The following is a 12,605-nucleotide window of genomic DNA, read 5'->3' on the forward strand; positions in this document are numbered from 1 at the left end:
ATTCTTTATGGATTTCTAGGTAAATCCAAACTCTGAGGAAAGATTTGAAACTTCCTTTCTTTAGTCATCTGAAGCCCACTTCTTGCTCCATAATTTCCTATGGTAGCTTTCCCTTCTGCATTCCTCAGAGTGTCAATCAGAGTATTGAGCAAGCTGTTCCCAGTGTATAAAACACAGCTATTATCTTATCCATGGGGAAGGTGGTTGCAGGACGTGTGTATATAAATATACAGGATGACCACAATGAAGTGGAAGAGGGCTTTTCTCCTCCCTTCAGCACTGTGGTGTTCAGTGAATGCAAGATGATAACACATCGTTTAAGCACATCAGCAGGACAAAACTCAGTGGGCGAATGGCCCCAATGTGGACACCAGGAGTAGGTTGAGCACATAGGGGTCTTCTCAGGCAAGTTTCACCAAGGGCTGCAAAGACACAAAAACCTTGGTCATTGGTACCACAGAAGGGTAAACTCAAGGCCAGCAACATCTGAGCTAAAGAATGCACAGAGGACTCCACCCAGGCCATAGCCACCAGCACAGCACAGACCTGTCACCTCACGATGGTTGTGTAGTGCAGGGGCTTACAGATGGACACATAGTGGTCAGCAGCCATGAGGATAAGGATGAAGATCCCCAGGCAGCCAAAGAAATGAAGTGAAAAGATGTGTACCATGCACTCACTGAAAGCGATATTGGTCTTCTTGAAAAGGGTATCCACAATCATTCTAGGGGCTATGGAAGTACAGAAGCAGATGTCGGATTAGGATAGGTAGAAAAAGAAGAAGTATATCAGACTCCCGAGTGTCCAGCTGTTCTTGACAGTAGTAATAATCAGAAGGTTGCTCAACAACATCAGCAAACAGAAGTACAAGAAAGTGACAAACACTGTTTCCTTCCTACAGGATCCTGGATCAAACCAAGCAGAAAAATGTATTCATATAATCCAGCTGCATGATCATGAATGAGGAGAAGGAAAGGTGTGAAAATATTTTTCCACAAAAAAATAGTAATTAATTTACAGTGTTCTAGGCAATGTTATGGAATAATTTAAGCAAATTAATTCATGGTATTATGTGATATTGTGGGATATTTGAGCAAAAATAAAGAGCTGCATTCTGTGTTTTGTTTTTTTTTTTTTATGTCACTGCAATATTGTGTTCTCAATTCCTAATGACCACTGCATTGAGTGCTGTGAGTCCCACAGTATCTTACTCATGTGATACCTTCTTTCAGCACTCTTCAAATATATCTAGATTGGACATGATTCTGACTAATTTTGCCAATTCCATGATATAAAATTAAGATATGTTGCTCTATTCTATTATTTCCCTCATCTTTTTAAATGTAATAAATATTGGGGTCCTGTTTTGTATAGTACGTCACTTGGTCTATAGGATATATTTGACTGCTCTCGAAGGTTCAGGAATATTAATGCAACATCAGATGTTATCCCCAACCCTATAAAGTCTTTCTTACACATATATATTTATATATAACATATTTGTCACACATATCGTTATAAATGTATGTTATTTGTCAATACATCGTCTTCTGCTTCTCCCGCATATTCTCTTAGATATAGCAGCTTTAAAGGAGGAACAAGAAATACAGCTTTTCAACAATAATATGCATCAACCTTCGAGCACATTTTTGATATTTAGGATTTCATAAGTACGAATGAACAGAAATGAATGTTCTTTCATGTTTGATAATATCTCACATATCCCTATTTCTGGTTTTCTTTCTCTAGTTTGTGAAAAGCAATCCTTACAGCACTCAGACCCTCTATAGAAATGGGAGAGATAAACTTCATCGTTCCTATTTTCATGAATAAACTTTTTAGCTTTAACATCTTAGATCTTTGGCGACCGCCTATGGGGTGTCCCATGGTAGTTGGTGCCTATGGGGTGTCCCATGGTAGTTGGTGGAGGATGAGATCATGGTTTGTAGTCCCCTAAAACCCACATTCATGGAACAGATCAGAGAAGCAGATGTGGGAGGGAGATGTGCATTTAAAAAGAACATAGTTTAGGGGCACCTGGTTGGCTCAGATGTTTAGGCAACTGCCTTCGGCTCAGGTCATGATCCCAGGATCCTGGGATGAATCCCCACATCGGGCTTTCTTCACAGCAGTGAGTCTGCTTCTCCCTCTCCCTCCATGATCTCTCTCACTTTCACTCTCTCTCAAATAAACAAATAAAATCATTAAAAAAAGAACATAGTTTATAGGCAGTAACTGACTTCTCCCTTCAATTGTTTTCAGTTGTAAAAGAAAGGAAAGCAAACCATAAGAGACTCTTGACTACAGGGAACAAACTGAGGGTTGCAAGCTCTTTCTGTTTGGATTAGGATTCAAAATGCTTCCCTTCCCTGCTGGTCTCCAGGACCCCCCATTTTGCTCTTCTCTCAAGCATGGGATGCAGTTCTAGACTGAGTGGGAATCAGCATCTCTGTCCTCCAATATCCACAGCGTATTACTTTCTGATGACAAGGAATTACTTAGATTGTCTTGATCTGTGTCTTATTGATTGAAAATTAAGTATTTAGATATGCCCTATGATATCACACTTAAGTTGTTTACCAACCTATTTATTTAACAGTTAGCTTAAATTAATTTGTTTTGGGTAAATAAATATATTAAAAATAAAAAAAAAAGACTCAGCATTATATGTATTAAGGTAAGAAGAAGACTGATCAATGACCCCCAAATTTATTGACCTCCACCTAACTATTTTTCACTGTTGAACACTAGGAGCCTGAGAATAATTTTTCCTTTGTTAAAAATAAAGGGTAGGAGGCCTTATAGTAATTATAGTAATTCAAGTCATAGTATGAACAAGTTGAGTTTCTTTTTTCCCTGATGAAATTAGAGTTTTATAATAATTTAGTGTAGAATTGGTTTCTCTGAATATGGGTAATTTTAAATGTTATGCAAATGACCTATTCAATAGCTAAAATGTGTTGAAGGCATAAGTTTTGAAATTGTGAATCCTGAGATTTAATAGCTTCTAATAAACTTTGCTTTAGAAGCCTTCTGCTTTTTAAAGTCATCTATAGCTACATTTTAGCTAGGCTTGGACATGCTTGCATTCACATCGGGTGTCAATTTGTCCACTGGATAAAACAGTTCCCAGAATGCATTCTCTCTCTTTTATACTCTCTTCCCTAAAGTATTAAGACAGTACAAAAGATATAAATTTATGACTTTTTTGTACATTCATCAATGTAACAAATAGTCACTGAGTGCTGACAACAAAATTCTTTTGAAACCACATTCTGTCTCATCTTCTTTTATTGACTTTTATTGTCTAGATTGTATATAAAACCCATGAAATGCTTAGGAAAAGCCATAAAATATGATCAACTCAGATATGCTTCAGGATTCCATATTTTGACCCTATCCATAGTTAAAAATGTGCAAAAGATTTTGCTTCTTTGGAAACTTTAATTAATTAAACTTCTGTTCCCTAAATAATATAACTAGCAGTTATATTTGGTTGCTTTAACGTAATCTAACACATCAAATAATCATTTGTCTTATTAATAGTGAAGTCAAAAAATTATATTATTATGCCCATTTCACATTAGATTTCACAACTGATTTGTAAAATACAATACATAATACAAAAAGAAAGTTAATTCTAAATAACAAGAATAATTTGTGTGAATATTCTGTAATGCCCAACCATAATTTTGGCAAATTTTATATAATTATCATGTTGATAATTTTTATACAAATTAATGTTTTCTTTCTTTTCAGATATTTGCAAACTAAAGTATATGGAGAAATAGAGGAATGCCTCAGAATTCATCCCTTTGGGATATTCTTATAATTATAACATACAAATATTTTCTCATGTTCTCTTCTTACTGTGTTGTGTTCCTACCTTGTTGGTAGGAAAACTTATCTCTATTTACTGCAGCCCTCTTTTTCTCCAACCAATGTACTATTTCTTCAGTCCTTTATGGACAACTTATCCTTTATGGACAACTGCTACACCTCTTGTATGACACCCAAACTGACTGGTGACCTGCTAGAGGGAAGAAAATCCGTCTTCTATCGTAACTGCATGTGGCAACTCTTTCCATGTACTTCTCTAGAAACATTGAGGTCTCTATACTGACCATCGTGACCTTTGATCTCTATGTTGCCATCTATAAATTTCACTACATACTCATCATGAACAGGACAAGGTGCAATCTCCTAGTTGTAGCTGCTTGGACTGGTGGGGATCTCCACTCCTAAACTCAGTTTCTTATGGCAACCCAGTTGCTCTTTTGTGGTCCTAATGAAATCGATCACTACTTTTATGAAGTTTCCCTTTACTGAAAGTTACCTGTACTGATAACCACTTTGCTGGTGTCTCTGTAGTTACAAATTCAGGATTGGTTACCTTGGTGACATTTGTGGTTGTATTTTTTTCCTATGTCATTATTCACTTTAAGAAACCACTCAGCTGAAGGAAGACACAAAGCCCTCTCTACCTGTGGGGCTCAGATCACTGTGATAGTCTTGTTTGGGGGGTCTTCAATCTTTGCCTACCTTTGACCTCTGACCACTCCTCCTGAAGATAAAGTAGTTGCTCTATTTTACACCACCATTTCTCCTATGTTCAATCCCTTTGTCTATCCTCTGAGAAATTCAGAGATGAAAAATCCTGTGAGAAAAATCTGGTGTCAAACGTCATACCTAAACATCTGTATTTAAATAGGAGGAACAGCTAGATGTGGATGAGGGAGATAGGAAAATATCTCACAGAGTAATTGTTCCTTTGGTATCATTTATGGATGCCAGAAATAGGATTTATGGATTATAAGTACAAGCTAGTCAAAGACACATTCTACCATACAAAAATGATATTGGAAATGTAGTTAATTGTGTGGGATTTTGAGATGATGTGAGCAGAGTTATATGCAAAATTAAAAAAAAAAAACAACATTTGGGCTATAGCATTGAAAGCACTTCTATATGATAAAATTGAAATATTGACTAACTGGAATTTAAAAAAATGCTTGAAATTAAAAAATAAAAAAAGAAAATTTTGAATAATTTTAGTCATATAGAATTTCTATAAGGGTACTACAGTTTCTGTTTTCCTCACTGTTAATATCTTACATTGCCATTTTGCATTTATCAATATTCATAAACCAATATTGATTCATTAATATTAACTAAACCCTAGTCTCTATTTTGATTTCATCTGTTTCCCCTCCCAGCTTTTACTGAGACAGAACTGACCTACAACATTTTGTCAGCTTAAAGTACAAAATGCAATTACTTAAAGTACAAAATGCAACACTGTGTCAGCTTAAAGTACAAAATGCAATTACATGTATACATTGTGAAATGACTACTACAGGGTCACCTGTGTGGCTCAATAGGTTAAACATCTCTCTTCAGCTTAGGTCATGATCCCACAAGTCCCACATTGGGGAGGGGAAATCCCTGCTCAGTGGGGAGACTGCTCTTCCTTTCCCTCTATCCTCCAGCCTCTGCTCATGCTCTGCCTCTTACTTTTATTTTCTCTCAAGTAAATAAATAAAATCTTTAAAAAAATGATTACTATAATAAAGTCAGGTGATCCATCAATCAACCTCACATTACCTTTATTTGTGGGGGGGGGGAGTGAAACATCTAAGATCTACTTCCTTAGCAACTTTCTTTCTTTTTTTAATAATTTCTCTCACTTTATTTATTTATTTATTTTTATTTCTTTTCAGCGTAACAGTATTCATTGTTTTTGCACCACACCCAGTGCTCCATGCAGTATGTGCCCTCCCTGTTACCCACCACCTGGTTACCCAACCTCCCACCAACCGCCCCTTCAAAACCCTTAGGTAGATTTTCAGAGTCCATAGTCTCTCATGGTTCATTTCCCCTTCCAATTTCCCTCAACTCCCTTTTCCTCTCCATCTCCCCATGTCCTCCATGTTCTTTGTCATGCTCCACAAATAAGTGAAACCATATGATACTTGACTCTCTCTGCTTGATTTAAATCACTCAGCATAATCTCTTCCAATCCCGTCCATGTTGCTACAAACGTTGGGTATCCATCCTTTCTAATGGAGTCATAATACTCCATCGTGTATATGGACCACATCTTCCTTATCCATTCATCTGTTGAAGGGCATCTTGGTTCTTTCCACAGTTTGGCGACTGTGGGCATTGCTGCTATAAACATTGGGGTACAGATGGCTCTTCTTTTCAATACATCTGTATCTTTGGGGTAAATACCCAGCAGTGCAATTGCAGGTTTATAGGAAAGCTCTATTCTTAATTTCTTGAGGAATCACCACACTGTTCTCCAAAGTGGCTGCATCAACTTGCATTCCCACCAACAGTGTAAGAGGGATGCCCTTTCTCCACATCCTCTCCAACACACGTTGTTTCCTGTCTTGCTAATTTTGGCCATTCTAACTGGTGTAAGGTGATATCTCAATATGGTTTTAATTTGAATCTCCCCTATGGCCAGTGATGATGAGCATTTTTTCATGTGTCTGATAGCCATTTGTATGTCTTCATTGGAGAAGTGTCTGTTCATATCTTCTGCCCATTTTTTGATGTGATTATCTGTTTTGTGTGTGTTGAGTTTGAGGAGTTCTTTATAGATCCTGGATATCAACCTTTTGTCTGTACTGTCATTTGCAAATATCTTCTCCCATTCCGTGTGTCGTATCTTTGTTTTTTTGACTGTTTCCTTTGCTGTGCAGAAGCTTTCTATCTTGATGAAGTACCCAAAGTTCATTTTGGATTTGTTTCCTTTCCTTTTGGAAGCGTATTTTGAAAGAAGTTACTGTGGCTAATATTGAAGAGGTTACTGCCTATGTTCTCCTCTAAGATTCTAATTGATTCCTGTCTCACGTTGAGGTCTTTTATCCATTTTGAGTTTATCTTTGTGTTGGTGTAAGAGAGTGGTCGAGTTTCATTCTTCTACATATAGCTGTCCAGTTTTCTCAACACCATTTATTGAAGAGACTGTCTTTTTTCCACTGTATATTTTTTCCTGTTTTGTCGAAGATTATTTGACCATAGAGTTGAGGGTCCATATCTGGGCTCTCTACTCTGTTCCACTGGTCTATGTATCTGTTTTTATGCCATTACCACACTGTCTTGATGATCACAGCTTTGTAGTAAAGCTTGAAATCAGGTAACATGATGCCGCCAATTTTGTTTTTGTTTTTCAACATTTCCTTAGCAATTTGGGGTCTCTTCTGGCTCCATACAAATTTTAGGATTATTTGCTCCAGCTCTTTCAAAAATACCAGTGGAATTTTGATCGGAATGGCATTAAAAGTATAGATTGCTCTGGGCAGTATAGGCATTTTAATAATATTTATTCTTCCAATCCAAGAGCATGGAATGCATCTTTTTGTGTCTTCTTCAATTTCTTTCATGAGTGTTCTGTAGTTCCTCGAATACAGATCCTTTATCTCTTTGGTTAGGTTTATTCCCAGGTATCTTATGATTCCTGGTGCTAGAGTAAATGGAATTGATTCTCTAATTTCCCTTTCTGTATTTTCATTGTTAGTGTTCGAGAAAGCCACTGATTTCTGTACATTGGCTTTGTATCCTGTCACGTTACTGAATTTCTGTATGAGTTCTAGTAGTTTGGGGGTGGAGTCTTTGGGGATTTCCATATAAAGAATCATGTCATCTGCGAAGAGAGAGAGTTTGACTTCTTCATTGCCAATTTGGATACTTTTATTTCTCTTTGTTGTCTGATTGCTGCTGCTAGGACTTCTTTTTTTTAAATATTTTATTTATTTATTTAACAGACAGAGGTTACAAGTAGGCAAGAGAGGCAGTCAGGGAGAGAGAGGAGGAAGCAGGCTCTCTGAGGAGCAGAGAGCCCGATGTGGGGCTCGATCCCAGGACCCTGGGATCATGACCTGAGCCAAAAGCAGAGGCTTTAGCCCACTGAGCCACCCAGGCGCCCCTCTGCTCCTAGGACTTCTAATACCATGTTGAACAAGAGTGGTGAGAGTGGGTATCCTTGTGTTCCTGATCTCAGCGGGAAGGCTGCAAGCTTTTTCCCATCGAGAATGATATTTGCTGTGGGTCTTTCATAGATAGATTTTATGAAGTTCAGGAATGTTCCCTCTATCCCTATATTTTGAAGCGTTTTAATCAGGAACGGATGCTGGATTTTGTCAAATGTTTTTTCTGCATCAATTGAGAGGACCACGCAGTTCTTTTCTCTTCTCTTATTGAATTGTTCTATCACATTGATTGATTTGCAAAAGTTGAACCATCCTTGCAACACAGGGATGAATCCCACCTGGTCATGGTGGATAATCTTTTTTAATGTACTATTGGATCCTGTTTGCAAGGATCTTGTTGAGAATCCTGGCATCCATATTCATCAGTGATATTGGTCTGAAATTCTCCTTTTTGGTAGGTCTTTGCCTGGTTTGGGGATCAGGGTAATGCTGGCTTCATAAAAAGTGTCTGGAAGTTTTCCTTCTGCTTCAATTTTTTGAAACAGCTTCAGGAGAATTGGTGTTATTTCTTCTTTGAAAGTCTGGTAGAATTCCCCAGGGAATCCGTCAGGTCCTGGGCTCTTGTTTTTTGGAAGGTTTTTGATCACTGCTTCAATCTCGTTACTAGATCTATTCAGGTTGTCAATTTCTTCCTGGTTCAATTTTGGGGGCTTATCGTTTTCCAGGAATGCATCTATTTCATCTAGGTTGCTTAGCTTATTGGCATATAACTGTTGGTAATAATTTCTGATGATTGTTTCTATTTCCTTGGTGTTAGTTGTGATCTCTCCCTATTCATTCATAATTTTATTAATTTGGGCTTTCTCTCTTTTCTTTTAAATCAGTGTGGCCAATGGTTTATGGATCTTATTGATTCTTTCAAAAAACCAGCTTCTAGTTTCATTGATGTATTCTACTGTATCTCTGGTTTCTACCTCATTGATGCCTCCTCTAATCTTGATTATTTCTAATCTTGATTATTTCCTTCCTTAGGAACAGGGAACCAATGGCAGAAATTGAGACTATTAGTGGAAAAGTGAAGAAGAGTATGAGGAAGGGCGAGTAAGGAATATAATATTAAAGATCTACATGTGTCTGGATGAAGTGTGGTGAGGTTCATTGAGGGGATGGAAGCTGGAGAAAGAAACCCCATTTACGATGTTCTTTCTAATACTTAACAGATGACTTTCAGGGCATTGGTGGTGGGTCTGTAAAGAAAGTATACAAAAGTGACCATAAATAAATCATAATGCTTTTGTCTAAATACAATACTGTGTGTGTATGTGTATATAGATATATAAACACAGACACAGACACACACACACACACACACATACATATACATATATGTATATATATGTATTGATATGTATGTATTAATAACTGATTGCTATATTCATGGCATAGCAGCAAGTGCTCTGTACACAGGATCCCATTAAATACTGACAATATCCTTTGTGGCTGGTATTATTCCATCCATTGTGAGATGAGAAAGCAGTGTCAGAGACTTAGGTTAATGGTAATAATAATTATAATTATATTTATTAAGTTGAATATTTAGTGGCTCTGAATGAGTTTGGAGACATTTGCTGACTTAATCCCCACCACGTACCTGTAAGGTAATTCCTGCTATTGTTTTCATACTATTTTATACATTTTGCAATAGAAAGATAGAGAAGTTAAAGATCCTGGCAAGATCAAGATGCTAATTAAGGGCAGAACCGAGATACCTTCAGGGTATAATAGTTAATGATTTTCCTTAAGGTTCTTACCCGTGCTCTATATTGTTATAATTAACAACACCAAACTATTAATCTCTTTTTTACATAACCATAATAATTATAATTCCTTTATTACTACTTTGAGGGCAAGTGTATATAACACTATTACATTAGTAGACATGCACACGGACACTTAGAACTTTTGTACAGGTAATCATTTGACTGTGAGTACAGACAATTTTAGTTCTCCTACTTTCTAATGTGAGTTTAGCACAATATCAAGTCATAACAAAAATATATACAGAGTTCAATTTCATAGTTTGTACTAGTAACTAACAAACAGAAATTAGATATTAATAATCCATTTGTAATGACTAAAATTATAAAATAAGTAGAATAAATGTACGTTATGGAGATGGCGATTGGGTTATGGACATTGGGGAGTGTATGTGCTGTGGTGAGTGCTGTGAAAGTGTAAGCCTCATGATTCGCAGGCCTGTACTCCTGTGGCTAATTGTACAATGTGTTAATAAAAATAATTTTAAAAAAAGAATAAATGTAGCAAGATACAAGGAAAATGGACTCTGAAAGCAAAATATTTGTTAAGAGAATATAAACACCTTAATAAGCAGAAGAAATACTGTTTGTGGACAGATGTCTCAACATTATTAAGAGGTGAATTCTCCCCAAAGGCATTTCCAGATTCACACTTTCTCAAGCATAATTACAGGAACATATTCAAACTTTTCCAAACAGTTTAAAACTCATATAGAAATAAGAGGGCCCTAAATTAGGTCTCACAACATAAAAAGAGAAAGAATTTGAGAACTTACACGATCTGATTTCCAGTGATGTTACAAAATTGTTGTGTTCAAAATGATGTGGTATTTTAATAATGACACCTGAGAAGACCAACAAAGCAAGTAGAGAGCCCAGTAGTAGACCCACACTTACATGGTCCACTAATCTCAGCAAAGTCTGCAGTCAATTGAGTGGTGAAAAATATTTTTTGCAAAAAATGAGGGTAGAAATACTGGGCATCTTTACTGCACAAAACAAAACAGAAAAGACTTTTATCTGTATATCATACCTGTAAAGATTTATTTAAAATGGACTTAGAGCTATATGTGGAATGTAAAAGTTAAAAAATGTTGTGTAAAACATAGAAAAAGATCTTCATGACCTTGGATTATAAGAAAAATTTTCTAAACATGTGCAACGAAGGTGTCCTAAAGAGGGGCCCCTTGGTGGTGGAGAATTTGGTTCAGCTTTGAAATTCAGATTTGGGCTCAGATTGAAACCTCAGGGTCCTGAGATAGAGCACCCTTTCTGGACTCAGCACTCAGGGGGAAGTCTGTTAGAGAATTTCTATCTCTCTCCTTCTGCCCATCCACCATGCTCATTATTTCTCTCCCCTTCTAAAATAAATAAATATATCTAAAAAAAAAGTGTTCATAAAAAACGATGATTTGCGCTTCTTCACCAAAATTACAACTATGCAGCAGAGCTAGTTTACAAAGAGGGATGAACTGAACAGTTGAGGATGTGAGTTAACTGGTATCCTTCTCTAAATGTTGTCCACTGTGTGTGTAGAGGAGAAGGTTGGAGATATGACCAGCTGTATCCTGACATGGATCTGTGCAGGCTAGCTCTGGAGCATAGCTTGGTCAACACTGGATAACACTGGTATAGATAAGCTCTAAATCACTGGGTTATCATGTCCTTTAAGATAAAATGCTTGAATCTCTCATTTCCTCAGGGTTATTAAACATTTAAAGTCCCAAAGGAAGCAGGAAACTAGAAACAATCATGTTCTTGCTCCAGTTGCTTACTGGTTATTTGAACTAGTTATTCAACCTTCAGAACCTTCTGTGTTTTTATGTACACAGTAAAGCTAATATGTGTGTTGAAATATGCATTACCATGAACAAGAGGTAATATAATGAGCTTAATCCAACCAACAATCTCTCAGCAGATTTTTGTTATCCTTTGACTGAGTGGATTGATCTGAAACAGATTAAATGTTACAAAATTTGATTTCCTGACCCTTCTTGCATATGAAAACGTCACCTGCATGTGTTGGCATGTGGAAGAGAGAGACTGACTGGCTTCAGTGCAGGCAGATGAGGCTGAGTCTAAACCACCTGTGACTAGTCAGTGAGCAGAGAAAGAACCAGATGGGAAACACATTAAAGGTTTTTTTTTTTAAATTTTATTTATTTATTCGACAGAGAGAGATCACAAGTAGATATAGAGGCAGGCAGAGAGAGAGAGAGGGAAGAAGGCTCCCTGCTGAGCAGAGAGCCCAATGCGGGACTCGATCCCAGGACCCTGAGATCATGACCTGAGCCGAAGGCAGCGGCTTAACCCACTGAGCCACCCAGGCGCCCCCACATTAAAGGTTTTGATGTACTTGGCTCCTTAGTCTGATTTTTTCACAATATTTGTGCATTTCCTCCCTCCCAAATTAGGGAGAAGAGCTCTTTATATCTTTCTTTTTTTCTTTTTCTTTCCTACTATTTTCCATCTGCTCATTCATCAATGCTAACATCAAACCAACAAAATATCACAAATCACTGATTTCATTTATCTACCTGCCCTGCACACCAAAGATCTCGATAATTTCCGAAAAAAGGACTGAAACTAGTCATCTTTGTCTCCTTGTCCTTCTTCATCTCAGCTTTTCCTGCACTAACCTGAAGCTATTACAGGTTACAATTTCCCTCCTATTCTTCAGAAAGCTGGAGCACAGGACAGTCACACTCTATAGGCTTTTGAGGCCTTCAGGGAAAAGGGGCCAATTTTTTCCTATGGAGGCAACTGCAGAGAGTTTATGCCCTAGAGCACCAAGCATGTTAATGTAAGAATGTCTTTGCAACTCTTGGGCCAAGATCTCTCTAGAAAT

The sequence above is a fragment of the Meles meles genome, chromosome 8 (genome assembly GCF_922984935.1).
Source record: "Meles meles chromosome 8, mMelMel3.1 paternal haplotype, whole genome shotgun sequence".
In the NCBI taxonomy this organism is placed as follows: Eukaryota; Metazoa; Chordata; class Mammalia; order Carnivora; family Mustelidae; genus Meles; species Meles meles.